Source organism: Sinocyclocheilus grahami, unplaced genomic scaffold, assembly GCF_001515645.1.
Source record: "Sinocyclocheilus grahami isolate Dianchi unplaced genomic scaffold, SAMN03320097.WGS_v1.1 scaffold790.1, whole genome shotgun sequence".
NCBI lineage: Eukaryota > Metazoa > Chordata > Actinopteri > Cypriniformes > Cyprinidae > Sinocyclocheilus > Sinocyclocheilus grahami.
Genome location: NW_015505969.1, coordinates 68,932 through 84,314, shown reverse-complemented (window position 1 = coordinate 84,314; position 15,383 = coordinate 68,932). Strand labels below are relative to the sequence as shown.

The 15,383-nt window shown below is 39.3% G+C and overlaps 1 pseudogene; it reads right to left on the bottom strand.

Moving 5' to 3' along the window:
• Positions 1-1,714: 1,714 nt before the first annotated feature.
• Positions 1,715-15,383, bottom strand: part of LOC107561741 (prostacyclin receptor-like) — a 52,625-nt pseudogene continuing 38,956 nt past the window's right edge.

Genomic DNA, 15,383 nt, shown 5'->3' with positions numbered 1-15,383 from the left:
TTTCCAGCGATATCGTTGACTTGATTGCAAAGATATTATTTAAACTGTACTGAGCTGGATGTTGACATCACTGAATTCAATGATGAACTGTCTTTAACTGAAAAATGAGTGTTTACTATTGTCATTTTGCATTATTGACACTATTTTCCTAATTAATGCTGTTCAGTTGCTTTGTCACAATCTGTATTGTTAAAAGCGCTATATAAATAAAGGTGACTTGACTTGACTTGACAATAATCATACACCATATGTGGTAAAAGCAAATGTATTTTAAAGACAGATATCCATGTTTTTTAATGAAACATTTAATGTGATATCTGTAGCTTCGAGAGCAGGTACGAAAGCAGACATGCATTGTGTTAGGATAGTTTAAACTGTATACATCAGCTGAATTGGAAACATACTGTATGGTCAAATGTATTTACACTATACACAAGCCTTTCCTCTAACACCATGAACAGACATGACATGCTAAAGCATCAAGAGATAAAAGCCATCTCTTCCATGTAAAATTTTGTTCTAATCAAAAGCCGATCGCTCGGTTTCTGTTTTGGTGGCTGTGCAATCTTATTGGTCCAAACTCATGTACTGCACAGCTATTAGCTGTAAGCTAATCTTACAGTCATTTATTTGTATTATTTACATTAAATGATCACAGTTAAATTAAATTAGCTTTTCTTAAGTACCACTATGAAAAAAGTAAAATGTAGTTTTTAAATTTTCATCAAAAGGCGCTCTTCCAAAAAACTATTTTGGTATTATAAAATAGCATGAGTTTATACCAAAGTCTTTTAACATCTGAAATTGTTACCTAGTGTCCATGGTGATCTTTATCTTTGTTTCTCACTGTTTTGTTACAGTATGTTACCCTTGATTAATTACTTCTGAGTAGGGTTCTGAATTGTGAACTGAATTTTGAACTGTACATGTGGGCTAATGTGCTCATTTGCTGAAAACTAAATTAACAATAATTAATATGCTGTTTAATAACTTCTGTGGAAATGTTTCTTCACGAGTTAATGTGATTGCTTTCACTGGTTGATGCTTTAACTGTTTCCCTCAGATTCTAAAAACAAACCAAGCTGTATGAATATTTAATGAGACAAACAATATGATTGGCTGTCCGCTACGAAACAACTTGCTGTAACCTTTCAGCACATATTTTGTCACACCGTACACTTTTGGCACAGCAGTTTGGGTTTGCATAAAAGTGTGTCGATTTTAGAAGGACGTTAACCTTTAAAGCTTTAAAGTGATATATGCAAAGTGTTTTCCACCCCATATCTTGGTTGCATGTCGTTATTGACTTTTGCTAACATCTCCAATGTCTCTGTTATAAATTATTAAGACTTCCCCTTCCATTAGTCTATTACTGAGCAAGTTGGTGGCCAACCTTATCTTCTCAAAGTTCATGATGTTCTATGCGTGGTGATTATTGATAAACTTGTGGTATGTGCCAGTTCCCCAAATTGACATTGGTTGTTTGTGTCTTTACATTCTGTTCACTTGTCAACTTTCCTTCACATCTTTGCACAACCAAATTCTGTGGTTTACTTGCACAGAAGAGCCTATTTAGTGATGGGCATTAGTTCACATATTTACAAAATATATATCCTCCATTGCCAATGGAGAGGAAACAGGTCCTTTGACATCCATGCTTTTATATTTGGTTCTTAGTACCGCTAGATACATTCAGGCAGTCTTTTCAGTCTCATCGTCTTGTTAAATCTCATTGCACGCCATCATAAGTGCATAGTCGCTCATCAAGGCCTCACTGGGGGAGGCTGCAGTAGATCTTAGTCTGGATGCTGGAGCTGTGCATCGGGGCATCTCCAGCCTCCATGGGGAAGGACAGGGAGTTTGTGCTGTGGTCTTCACTGCGTCTCTGGGGAAGCAGCAGCGGAAGAATGCACGGATGTGGTGGAAGACCGCCTTACGGAAGATGATGAAAATCCAGGGGTCCAAGATGGGGTTAAATGCAGAGAAGCGGAAAGCCATTAAGTTCTGCTGATCATTCCCAACCGGACTAATAGCGTTCACAAAACCACAGATCTGAGGAGGAGAGAGAGTGGGAGATAAATAAGACCATTGCCAACTATCACATATTATACAGAATTGGAACACAATTGCGTTCTGTATCGGGAAGCAGTTTGTTATTTTAGAGCTTTACACCCAAACAGCTGACAACACTTTAGTATTTATTGCAAGTTGAAATTTCGCAATTGTCAAAGATTAAAATGACAGATCAGAATGGAAAATAAATTGTAAAAGTTGGACTTGTGAAATCAGATGTTCGCAAGTCTCTGAAGTCAAGTCTCGAGTCCAAATAATACATCAATTCTGTTTCCAGTCACAGTTATTTAGTATTATAATTTGCCTAAGTAGAAGCCACACTGATGTGTGTGTAATGGTGTTTGACACTTTAGCATGACAAAATGATATTTCAGATGGCATAATGTGGAAATAGTGTATCCCTTATTGTCCTCTGCTGAAGTTGGAAAAAGTCTCAGACTACTGTAGCCTACAAATATTTTTAATGGAAACACACAACACAATAACTATATACACTACATGTATAATAATAACCACGTGAGGGAGTATATGTAGAAAACATCTTTTTTTTTTACGTAGCATGGTTTGTACTTTCTGGAACTGTCAAAAGTACACCATTTCAAGAAAAAACAAATTTTCACTGAAACCACAAGAAACGGCAAAACATTCCTGCAGAAACGTTCTTTCTGAATGACTATTATCAGTTCCAGATTTCCTGCAGTACATATTCAACAGATTCGCTTTGTGATTAAGGCTGTGTTCTGGAAAAACATGACATGTCTGCTGGCACAGGTTGCAAGTGTTTGGACTAAATCTCACAATCCAACACTATTGCTGTAGATGAGAGGAAACACAGCAGATGTGGAGCGCCCCATTTCACTCTTCTCAAGAGACCCGATTCCCACAATTCACCAGCTCTGATTTTAATTGTTGCGTAGGAAAGATCATCTGTCAAATGACAGTTTTAAAACGTTTGGCACAATACTTCATCTGTATACATCCAATGCATGAAAGTGATTCATTTCCTTAAATTTTACACGTGTTATTCAAGAGACAAAATCAAGGCATGTTTCAAATTCCAGACATCTCATTTCTTAATCAAATTTACATAAGATTTCACATCCAAGCTAAATTAAATCCACCTTTGCTTCAGGCATAACACCCAATGACACTGGAAATGGAAAAGAGAGTCGCTGTTAATTCAGATTACCCTAAACTTAATGGAAACCTCTCACATATTGTGTATGCACCTTCATTATGGAAATGTCTTGAATAGATTTGTCATCATCATATCGAAAACAGAACAACATCTGCTGATTCCAATACTGAGTTTGATTACTTTTCTGCCACCTTGTTTTAAAACACTATTAATGCACAACTAAAATGTATTATTATATAATTAAATAGCCTAATATTATTAGTACTAAAGAATTATTAAAGTATTACATTTATTCTATAACCTTTCTGTACCATTTCTATATAACGTTAACTGTTTAATAGTCTAAAAGTTCTCATTATTCACTTTCTGCATGTCATTTATTCAAAATTTAAATTATATTGTTTTTTTATGCTGCAAACTGCAACTCTGCTAAAGTCGATCTTCACTGAAGGACTTTTCTTCCCCCTTTAGATTGACAGGACAATCAACTAATTGTTTTATTTTAAATAATCGGCAAATATGCAATAGAATATATTATTACTAATAGGCTAACAACGATTAGCTTATACATCAGTTCATTGCGAGTCACGACTCTTATGTTCATTGAAGTTTGAATGTTTTATTGAATCATATTCAGTATAAACTATAATGGTACTAGGACTTCCACCTAAATACACCTCAAAATGCTGAAGTGCTAACAATAGAGCTAACGCTTCTTTCTCAATTGTGCTGTAATTTTGTTGGGTCTTGGAGAACTTCTTCGAGAAAAAAGATACAGGATGCTCGATTCCAGCTTGATCTTCTTGCAGCAGGACTGCTCCAGTAACGCTGGCATCCACCTGTAACTGGAACGGTGATGAAACATTGGGGGCAGAGAGAACAGGAGCAGTACAAAGTAGATCCTTAGCAGCATTAAAATATAATGGTCAACCATCAATGACAGGAAAAGTATGCTTAGATGCTCTAAACCAGGGGTGCCCAAACTCGGTCCTGGAGGGCCGGTGTCCTGCAGAGTTTGGGCACCCCTGGACCGAGTTTGGGCACCCCTGCTCTAAATGGTCGTTAGCCTTCGGAACACTTTGTTGCTCTTTACTTGCCAAGAGATTGATAGTAAATGATAAAGTCTTGGCACTATGTGGCTTTGGTGCTGATGAAACATCCAGATTAGAGACGCTAAAGTTGCAGCTAATATTTAACCTGCACCCCCCATTTTGGGACTCACAGCTGAAAATTGACCTACCTAACTTAAAATGGTAACAGTTCCTGACACACACAATTTTGGTGTCTTTGGAAAGAAGACCCTTTGGGCTTTACTATCCATCATCCAGAGTTGATAGTGCCTTGAAAAAAATTGTACCACACTGAATTTTTTTTTATTTCATATAAAAATACATGACATCAGTCCTGGAGCAATCCAGAAAAGTAATGAGTTGAAAGTCACATGTCTCACGAGTTTCTATTTCAAATCTGAAGAAGATACCATGAAAAATGAGATTCCTGCAACTATTTTTCTGAGACTATTTCTAGCCCTATATTTCTAGATGACAGGTGTGTCACAGCGTGCGTCATGGTCCGTCACGAGAGAGCGCCAGAATTCAAATAAAATAAATGTAATAGGCTACATTTTTAAAGACTAGTAGTCAGTTGTAAAATAAGAGCAAATCAAATTACAAGCAATAGCACAAAATAGCTTACTACACAATAAAGATACAAATAGAAATGGTAGGTCTAACAGTGATTTTCAGGTAGCCTACAGAAATTTAATAAATTACGCTAATCAAATAACACTTTATATATATTTTTTAAAGTTCAAGAGCAGTGGGGGATTGTTTTTTTTTCTTTGTCCTATTTTCTTTGATCAACATTAAAAACGCAGACAACAACAGGATTATTGGAATTCTGTGTCTATCACTTTAACACAGTGTCTACACCGCAGCAGCTTGAATTTGTCAACACTGGATGCGACAAAGCGGCCGTTGCTTGGACTATTTCAAAAATACTTCAGGGGATTTGTCGTTTCGTGCCGCGCCACATCCTGTGTAGACAACATCACTGATTATAATGGGTTCTATTGTCTTTTGACATTGCATCGCACGCAGTTTGTGTCCAGTTTATTTCTCAGCTGTTCATGTTCACTTAAGAACCAACTAGTTTACTAGGATACACATCGAGATGGGCATTTTTGACAATTTTATGTGAACTTGTCCGTTCAATCGCAGGAAGGAAGCAGAGCTTAAGGCTTTCAAGCCGGGCCTTCGGATGTTTAAACTTCCCACACAGCACGTGAGTAATGCGTGTCCTTTAGTGTGTTCTAGCTCTTGAATATTTACATTGCAAAGGCTTAAACTTTTGTGATGAAGCAGCACTGACCCATCAACTGTACGGAGTGTCATTCACGTGTTCACATTTATGTTCTCACAATATTGCACTGTTAGAATTTATAAAAATATTACCGGCCATCTGGCGACTGACACAGTTTCATATACTCGCCAAAGCTGATTTTTACTCGCATTTGGCACTTGGCGAGTGTTAATTTTAGGGCCTGCTCATGACGCTCCAGGTAATCCCTAAAGCCAAGTACACACGAGAGATTGTCTTACTATTGGGAGATGAGAGGGTCTGTATTACTTACTATTGGAGAAAGCATAATGGTCAACTTGGATCATGGGTACCTTAATAACCAATCACATTACAGCCTTGACGTCACTGAATTTCAGTCAGAGTTGTGCGACACTCAGTCGCCATTTACAGATACCATAGGAATTAATGAGAAGTGCTGTAAGCTGAATCCCACCTGTCACAAAAAGTCAGTGACTTCTCTTATAAAACGTCATTTTGTCAGTGTAAACTCTAAAAATAGCTCAATCCAAAACTACTGTTTCATGTAAAACACGTTTTTGTCGATTCATTAAATGACAAGCTGTTTCCTCTAAAAAGCTGTTTATTCAGCGTAGTGAAGCCTCTCCTTCATTGACATATATTTTTTAAAAAAGGCCTCTGGTCTCCTTTCCCACGTACTGGCAAAGCAGAAGCGTTAGCATTAGCCATTACGCTTCTTTGCCTAAAGGTTGCAGGCTTGCCTTCTAGTGACTTTGTTCACACTACATGATTTTAAGCCCAATTTGTTAAGTCAATGCGCTCGCTGACAGGTCGGGCTGTGATTGGGGGAAAATCAGCGGGTGATCAACGCTCTACAATCTTTATGTGTGAACTACCTGACGACGCATCAAAGAGGCTCGCTGATGCCAAACGAATATCTACCATGCCAAATATCTGGACTGGTTGGCCGACTCAACAACATGTGGTGTCAGGTGTCGCAACGAGCTACAGTCGATGAGAGAGCAAGGCATGGGTTGAGATCAGCGTAAGAAAAACAGCAGCAGCAACATGGCTTTAAGGAAAGTTTGGACACAAGAAATGGAGCGAACATTTTCAGAACAGATCATCACAAAAACAGCTTGCAGCACTAATTTCTTCCCGACGTCCAACTCCTGTTTCACTTGTTGTTTCACATCATTCCCGTTAAGCTTCTCGCGTGTGTTTTCGTGAAAAGGTGAGTGAAAACAGTGTCAATGCTGGATGTGTGAATGTCACTGATGGTAGATGTGTTTTCAGACTGTTGATGATGATGTGATTGAGATGAATGATAGAATAAAAACAGGAGGTTTAGAGGGAATGAATGATGGAGCTCAGGCAGGAGGATCAGAGGAGAACATTGCTGACGAGTTAGATTTGTCAGTTTACTGATGATGGTATGAAAGATAGTGAACAGTGGTCAGGTGTTCTGTGATGCAAGCAAGAAAAGCAAGTAGTTATGAAGAACTCTCACAACAAAAGAAATTCCGTCTTTAAAATAACATATAACCGCTATTAGACAAGGTAAGAAAATGGGAAGAGATAGAATAACGAGGGGAAAAACTAAACTTTCATGATGGATTTTTCTTTCCTTTCCCTTCTTTTCTTTTCTGCTTTTTTTCTCCCTCTTTTCCTCATGGAGATCTTGCGGGTGGGATCCCTTAATATTAATGGGATGAGAGATGGGAGAAAAAAAGGGGCGTTTGATGGATTTGAGTGTTACTTTCCTACAAGAGGCCCACAGTACTTATGGTAGTGAAGTTGATTGGGGTTTATGGTGGAAGGGAAAGTATGTTTTGAGTCATGGCACTAATATATGTGTCGGTGTAGCTGTTTTTTCCCCTAATGTTAAAGTTAACATTTTATTTTTAAAAAATGAAGTAGAGCCAGCAAGGGTTTTAATAGCTAATGCTGAAATCAGTCATTTTAAATTTATGCTTGTGAATATATATGCTCTTAATGTTGGGGCGTAAAGATTAATTTTTTTTTTACTAAATTGAAAAACAATCAAGCAACAAAAGGATGATGTTTTAATTGGTGTAGGAGGAGACTGGAATTGTACCAATGATTTTACTCTAGGCAGAAATGGGGAGGAACCTCATGCATTGTCAGCCACCTGTTTAGCTAGTATTATTAAGAAGTTAAATCTCTCAGATGTGTGGAGAGAACACAATCCCTTTACAAAGCAATATACATGAGTGAAAGTTTCTAATGAAAACATTTCTGCTGCTCGTTTGGATCTTTTTATATATCTTATAATATGAGAAATTGAGATGTTAATACAACTATTGTTCCTAATGCTCTTTCTGATCATAAATGTATTACTGTTGGGCTTACTTTGCTGAAAAATACACAAAAGTTGTTATTGGCATTTTGAAACTAAAACAAATTTCAGAAGTTAAGTAATTTTGTGAAGCTTTTAAATAGTTTTTGGAGACTTGGAAAACAGAAAAGAATGTTTTTGGAAAATATTATACAATGGTGGGAAGTTGGGAAAGTGCATACAAGAGGTTTTTGCCAAAAATATGCATCACATTTTTCTTTTCATTTGAAAAAGTTGTTAGAGAGGCTGGAAAATTTGATTCTTGACATTGAGAGAAAAAAAGACTGATTATGACATTGATAATTTAAAGGGAAAATTGAGGGAAAAAAATCAACTAAGCTCAATTTTAAATGAAAGAGTTAAAGGAGCTCTTATAAGTCATTTTTTTTAACAATAAAAGACATGGATCATGGATCACATCATATGTTTTTTTTTTAATCTGGAGCATAAAATGGGCCAACAGAAACAGATGAACTCATTGATGGACAATAATGGACGTTACCTCAGATCCACTGGAGATGCACAGACTTGCTGTGGCTTTTTATTCCAATTTGTATGCTGCTGAAATCTCAGATGATCATTGTAGGAAACAGCTGCTTAAGGATCTTCCTGTTTTATCTGAAGAACATAAGGAATCTTTAGAGACTGATCTTACTTTTGACTAAATCACTTCTGCTTTTATGAGTCTCTCTTCAGGTCGTGCTCCAGGATTGGATGGACTACCTGCTGAATTTTCTAAGGGTTTTGGAGCACTATTGGTGATGATTATTTTAAAATGCTGAAATAAATGCTTCATTGATGGAATTCTCCCAACAAGTTGTCAATGTGCTGTTTTATCGTTGCTCCCAAAAAAGGGCAATTTAACACTTTTAAAGAACTGGAGACCATTAGCAATTTTGTGCACTGAATATAAAATTCTTTCTAAATGTTTGGAATATAGATTAAATGGTGTGTTATAAGAAATTGTACATAAGGATCAGTCATATTATAAAAATAATAGATCCATTACATATAATATTCACCTAATAAGGGACGTTTTTGATTTTACATATTGAAATAATGTAAATTTAGGTTTGTTATCTTTAGATCAAGAAAAGGCTTTCGACAGGGTTGACCATGTTTTTCTTTTTGATACCCTGAGATCTTTTGGTTTTGGGGATAATTGTATTAAAAAAATTAAACTTTTATACACTAAGGCAACATGCATGATTAAAATGGTTGGTGGGTTAAGTATCCCTATAAAACTAAAAAGAGGTGTCAGGCAAGGCTGTCTCAGGTCAATTGTATAGTTTAGTAATTGAACCCTTGCTGTGTAGATTGAGAAGAGAGCTAGTTGGTCTACAGGTTAACACCCCACATTCTAAAATGAAACTTTCTGCTAGTGTTGTCAAAAGCAGGGGCGGACTTAACCAATAAGTGAGGTAAGCGGCTGCTTAGGGTCCCGGGGAATCAGTGGGCACCATCTGATATTGGCGAAACATATTTGGCAAACGCTCCAGTGTGTATTTGTGTTCTGGAGAGTGTCAAAGTTTCACTCACCACTCAAAACACTGAGTTTTTGTCAAGTGCTGAGTTCTGCAAGCTCGTGAATCCTCTCATTATAGCAACGTGTAGCATCTTATGTACGATGTAAATAAGAGATTGATTGTGCAGTGCAGACACCTTCATTGATTAATAAAACGTTGTGAGATCGCGGTGAACTGAAGTGAATGACAGCTTTTAATTATTATAGAGGGAGCACTTTTTGCGTACTTTCTAGGCTGTATACTGTCTGACTGTCTCAGAACGGATATATTTACCTCAGAGAAGAAAGTATTGTGTTTTGTATCATGATTTTATTTGTCTTGATGTTTCAAAATGATTCGCTTGTGTGCACTTCCTATACAAATGCACAAATGCGATGACTAGAGATTTTCACTTAATAATAGATTACATTTTCTATTTGTTTCTTGGCATACCCTACCGTATCCGTCTTAAGAACACTTGCAATACGGAATGAGTTGCATGGGATAATTTTAAAACATTTTAATCCTTTTTGTAAAAAGATTTTGAAGAAAGTTACAATTCATTAAATGGACAAGTGCAAGTCTTCTTTTGTGATACGAAAAAAAATAAGCCTAATATGGCTTTAGAACAGCATCATGTTGACTAATTATTTACTTAAGCTGTGAAAAGGTAAAAAGCTATTGTCATGGTGTGTTGACGAAGAAGACTTGATGAAAATGAATATATTCCAACATGAAGTTTAATCACAAAAATCCACACAAGAGATAATCCAAAAGGGCAGGGACACACACAAATGCAAACGGTGACTGGACAAGGACTGAACAGAACAGGGAGAACTTATACAAGAACTAAACGAGGGAACTAATGAGACAATAAATGAACACAGGTGACCTGAATAAACTAATCAAAGGAAACTAGGTAAACTCAAAATGGGCATGAAGACAAAAACTAAATGAAAACACAACAAAAGAAATCCATAACTGTGACAGTTCTCCCCCCTCCCGGAAGACACGACTTAGCGCCATAGCAGGACGAACAAAGGAGGGAGGGAGGGGGTTTGGAGGGAGGACAAGGCGGTGGTGAAGGGCAGGAAGAGAGGCAGGCAGATGATCAGGGTGGCGACGATGGAGGGAGAAGCCAGGGAGGAAACAGAAGGGACCAGGGAGGATCTGACGGAGGGAGGAGCCAGGACAGAGACAGGAGGGACTTGTGGAGCAAGAGGAGGAGCCAGGTGGGACCCAGACCACAGTCAACATGATGGCCCATGGGGGAGCCGATGGAGGGAGGAGCCATGGTGGAGGAAGGGCTGACGACTCCAGGGAACCGACCAACAGCGGCGGAGCAGGTGGGAGAGGAGCCCGGGGCAGAGACGAAAAGCCATAGAGCCAGGGTGACGGGGAGGATCCGGAGGGCCAAGGTGGAGCAGATAGCTCAGGCGACCAAGGCGTAGGCGGGGATCCGGAAGGCCACGGGGGAGCCGGAGCGACAGAGGACCAAGGTGGAGCTGGAGGGAGGGAGGATCCCAATGGAGCCGGTGGGACGGATCGACGAGGCGCAGCCAGAGGAGTGGAGTCTTGAGGTGATGGCGGGTCGATGACTGACCAAGGTGGAGCCAGAGGGACGAGGGAGCCCGGCGGAGCTGGTGGACTGATGGGCCACGGCGGAGAGGAGGGAGCTTGGAGCCATGGTGGAGCCGCTGGGTCGACGGGCCGAGGCGGAGTCTGGGACTCAGAGGCTGGAGGCGGAGACAAGGGATCCTCCAACCACGAAGCCGATGGAGACCGGCAGACCCGTGGCAAACCCACATCACAGATGGTGGGCTGACGGTGAGCTGAGGGGCTTACAGGGGACATTGGAGGCGGTGCTGAGGACTGATGAATAGGTGGTGGGAGCGGGAGGCTGGGTGGGAGTTTTGAGCATTCCGGGGGTTCAGGGATGGTGTGTGCTGCCCACACACACCAGATGGCCACTCCCAGCACTGGGAGCGCCAGAGATAAGGGAACGACCTCCATGGTCGAGACAGGACAGACAGACTGTTCAGGGCAGATAGACAGTTCAGACAGTTCAGGGCAGACAAACAGTTAAAAAATGGCCTCTTTGGTCGTAACATGACAGACAGAGATTTCAGATGATGGAAGAAGGCTGGGTATTTCTTAATAAAAGTCAATTAAATCCCCTGAGTCCTGCCTCAGTTCACCCTCAGCGGTGGAACAATGGGTGGGGCTTTCCCCCGTGCCCTCACGCTCCACTTTTACATCCACCGTCACATGCGCTGTTGCCGGCTCTCGCACCTGGTAACTAGAACTGAGCTGGATGATGACATCACTGAATTCAATGATGAACTGCCTTTAACTGAAAATTGTTTACCATTGTAATTTTGTATTAATGACACACTATTTTCCTAATTAATGCTGTACAGTTGCTTTGACACAATCTGTATTGTTAAAAGCGCTATAACACTTTTAACGCGTGTAATACTTTTGTTGGTCCAGTCATCTGTCACAGTGTGTTGTGACAGATGACTGGACTGAGTGGTGAACGCCTCACTTCTTTCTGGGACTTTTCCAAACTCCCTGAAAACTGCAGTTGTTTAAACGCCTTCTGAAAAAGAGCAATCTTTATAACACCAATATCACCAATATCAAATCTTCCTTTTATAGGCAAGATTATTGAAAAGGTAGTCTTTAATCAGCTGAACAAATACTTAAACTCAAATGGATACCTGGACAATTTTCAATCCGGTTTCCGACCGCATCACAGCACAGAGACAGCGCTCATTAAGATAATAAATAATATTCGCTTACATTCAGAAATATCAGTGCTGGTACTACTAGATCTTAGTGCTGCGTTTGACACTGTCGATCATAACATACTACTAGAGAGACTGGAAAACTGGGTTTCTGGGATGGTAATCAAATGGTTCAGGTCTTACTGAAGGGAGAGGTTATTATGTGAGTATAGGAGAGCATAAGTCTAAGTGGACGTCCATGACATGCGGAGTCCCACAAGGCTCAATTCTTGCACCGCTCTTGTTTAGCCTGTATATGCTCCCACTAAGTCAAATAATGAGAAAGAACCAAATTGCCTATCACAGCTATGCAGATGACACCCATATTTACCTAGCCTTATCTCCAAATGACTACAGCCCCATTGACTCCCTCTGCCAATGCATTGATGAAATTAACAGTTGGATGTGCCAGAACTTTCTTCAGTTAAACAAGAAAAAAACTTCAGTCATTGCATTTGGAAACAAAGATGAAGTTCTCAAGGTGAATGCATACCTTGACTCTAGGGGTCTAACAACTAAAAATCAAGTCAGGAATCTTGGTGTGATTCTGGAGACAGACCTTAGTTTCAGTTGTCATGTCAAAGCTGTAACTAAATCAGCATACTATCATCTCAAAAACATTGCAAGAATTAGATGTTTTGTTTCCAGTCAAGACTTGGAGAAACTTGTTCATGCCTTTATCACCAGCAGGGTGGACTATTGTAATGGTCTCCTCACCGGCCTTCGCAAGAAGACCATTAGACAGCTGCAGCTCATCCAGAACGCTGCTGCCAGAATTCTGACTAGAACCAGAAAATCTGAGCATATCACACCAGTCTTCAGGTCCTTACACTGGCTTCCAGTTATATTTAGGATTGATTTTAAAGTACTTTTACTCGTTTATAAATCACTCAATGGCCTAGGACCTAAATATATAGCAGATATGCTCACTGAATATAAACCTAACAGACGACTCAGATCATTAGGATCGAGTCAGTTAGTAATACCAAGGGTTCACACAAAACAAGGGGAGTCCGCTTTTATTATGCCACCCGCAGTTGGAATCAGCTTCCAGAAGAGATCAGATGTGCTAAAACATTAGTCACATTTAAATGCAGACTCAAAACTCATCTGTTTAGCTGTGCATTTATTGAATGAGCACTGTGCAATGTCCAAACTGATTGCACTATATTTTATGTATACTCATTTCTATCCTTTACTGTTTTAAATTCATTTTAAACCTCTTAAATCAATTTTTAAATCATTTTCAAAGTTTTAAAATTCCTTGTTTTATCGCTGTGATTATAACAGGGAGAATTTATACAAGAAGTAAACGAGGGAACTAATGAGATAAAAAACAAACACAGGTGAACTGAATGAACTAATCAAAGGACGACTGAAACTAGTTCAAACTCAAAATGGGCATGAAGACAAAAAGTAAATGAAAACACAACAAAAGAAGTCCATAACTGTGACAACTATAAGCTATGATAGAGAGAGAGAGAGAGAATGAGCAAAATAAGAGATAGGCGTAAAAGAACACATAGTTATTGCGTTGGGGCCCTATACCTGAAATTTGCTTAGGGCCCCTAAATCACTAAGTCAAAAGTATCGATGTCGGTACCAGTCAGTACTGAAATTTAAAAAATGTGACGATGCCATCATTTTCCACTAACATTTTGAGCACTGTTGAGTGGATTCTTAAATGGCTCTGATTGGCCATTGTGTTCACACACTCACCAGATATGCCTGTTATTGGCTACAATAATCATCGCTTCAGGCTCTTCACAGAGCGTTTACACAGATACGCAGGGAAAGCCTCATCTATCAGCGGATCTGTTGATAGATGTGGCTTTCAAACACTCCCGTGTGAACACAATGGCAATCCCATTGTTTTCCAATTTCAAAAATCCCAATGTTTTCTTATAACAGGAAGTGCCCCAGCACCTCACTCCCAATTTTTCTCAGCATGGGAAAAGGTGACAGTGAATAAATGGGAAAACAAAGTAACCTCACCCATTTCAAAAAGTAACTCAGATATTTTGTTGTAAATTAAAAAGTAATGTGTTACTTTACTAGTTACTTGAAAAAAGTAATCTGATTATGTTACTTACAGCATTTTTGGCCATAACATGAACATAGTCAGTATTGTTTTATTATCGGTGCATCTCTACTTTTATAATGACACTGGGTTTATCATTTTAGTGTGAAAAGCCCTAAACTCTTAACAGACATTATATCTGAATCCAGATATACGAGACAAACAGATCTGGGAAGACCTGCATAGTTTCTCTACTGGCAAGAACTGCTACTGTTCTTTGTGTTTAGAAGAACTCTTCATCACGGTCTGCAGCTGCAGTGCTGTGATGATGTCATCGTTTATATTCCATCATCACAGAAGCATTGAGACTCAACACTGACACCTGATATGCTGAAGTACAAAGTGTCCTGGATGCTGCGGGAGCCAAAAATCCTTGATAGATCAGCACATTGGCTGCTCTTTGTGCCATTTCATCCAGTGATTATGATATAAATGTATTAGTAAGCCATGAGTGATGCTAATGACCCTGTCACTGATGTGTCAAACAGTTCAAGGTAGGTTTTCACGTTTTCGGGCACATAAATTGCCACCCAGTACCACCAGCTCTGGATGTCATCACTCGTCAGCGTTACTCGTTGTCAAAACACCTCAGCAAACACACCCCACAACATTCCCCTACATGTTGCTAAGACCTCATATGGTCCTCTGTGATACTCGCCCTGGTAGGTCGCAAATCACACCGTGACGGACGTCTCAGGGGAAGATGCCGGTTGGACTGTGCTATTGAAGTGTCTATCCCTTTGGATTTACCACCCAAACTTTTCAAACATACAGCAGCATTTGTGTTTGTGAGAATGCGAGTTGCTCTCCAAAGGCAATTTATTTGGAGAGAAGTGTGGCCGGGAGCATGCAAATTATATGTAGTGGTTATTTTGTTTAGAAGAACTTCAAATGAACTGCACCCAAAACGAACAACTAAATTGACTCACTACCGCTCAAACGTTTGGGTTTAGTTAGATTTTTTTTTATGTTTTAGGAAGAAGTCTTATGCTTGTCAAGGGTGCATTTATTTGTAATATATTTAGGAATATTGTGAAATATTATTTAACCCTCTGGTGCTGCTCACATGGCAGTCAAAAATGACCAATTTGTTATTTTATTTTATTTCAATGAAATGAAT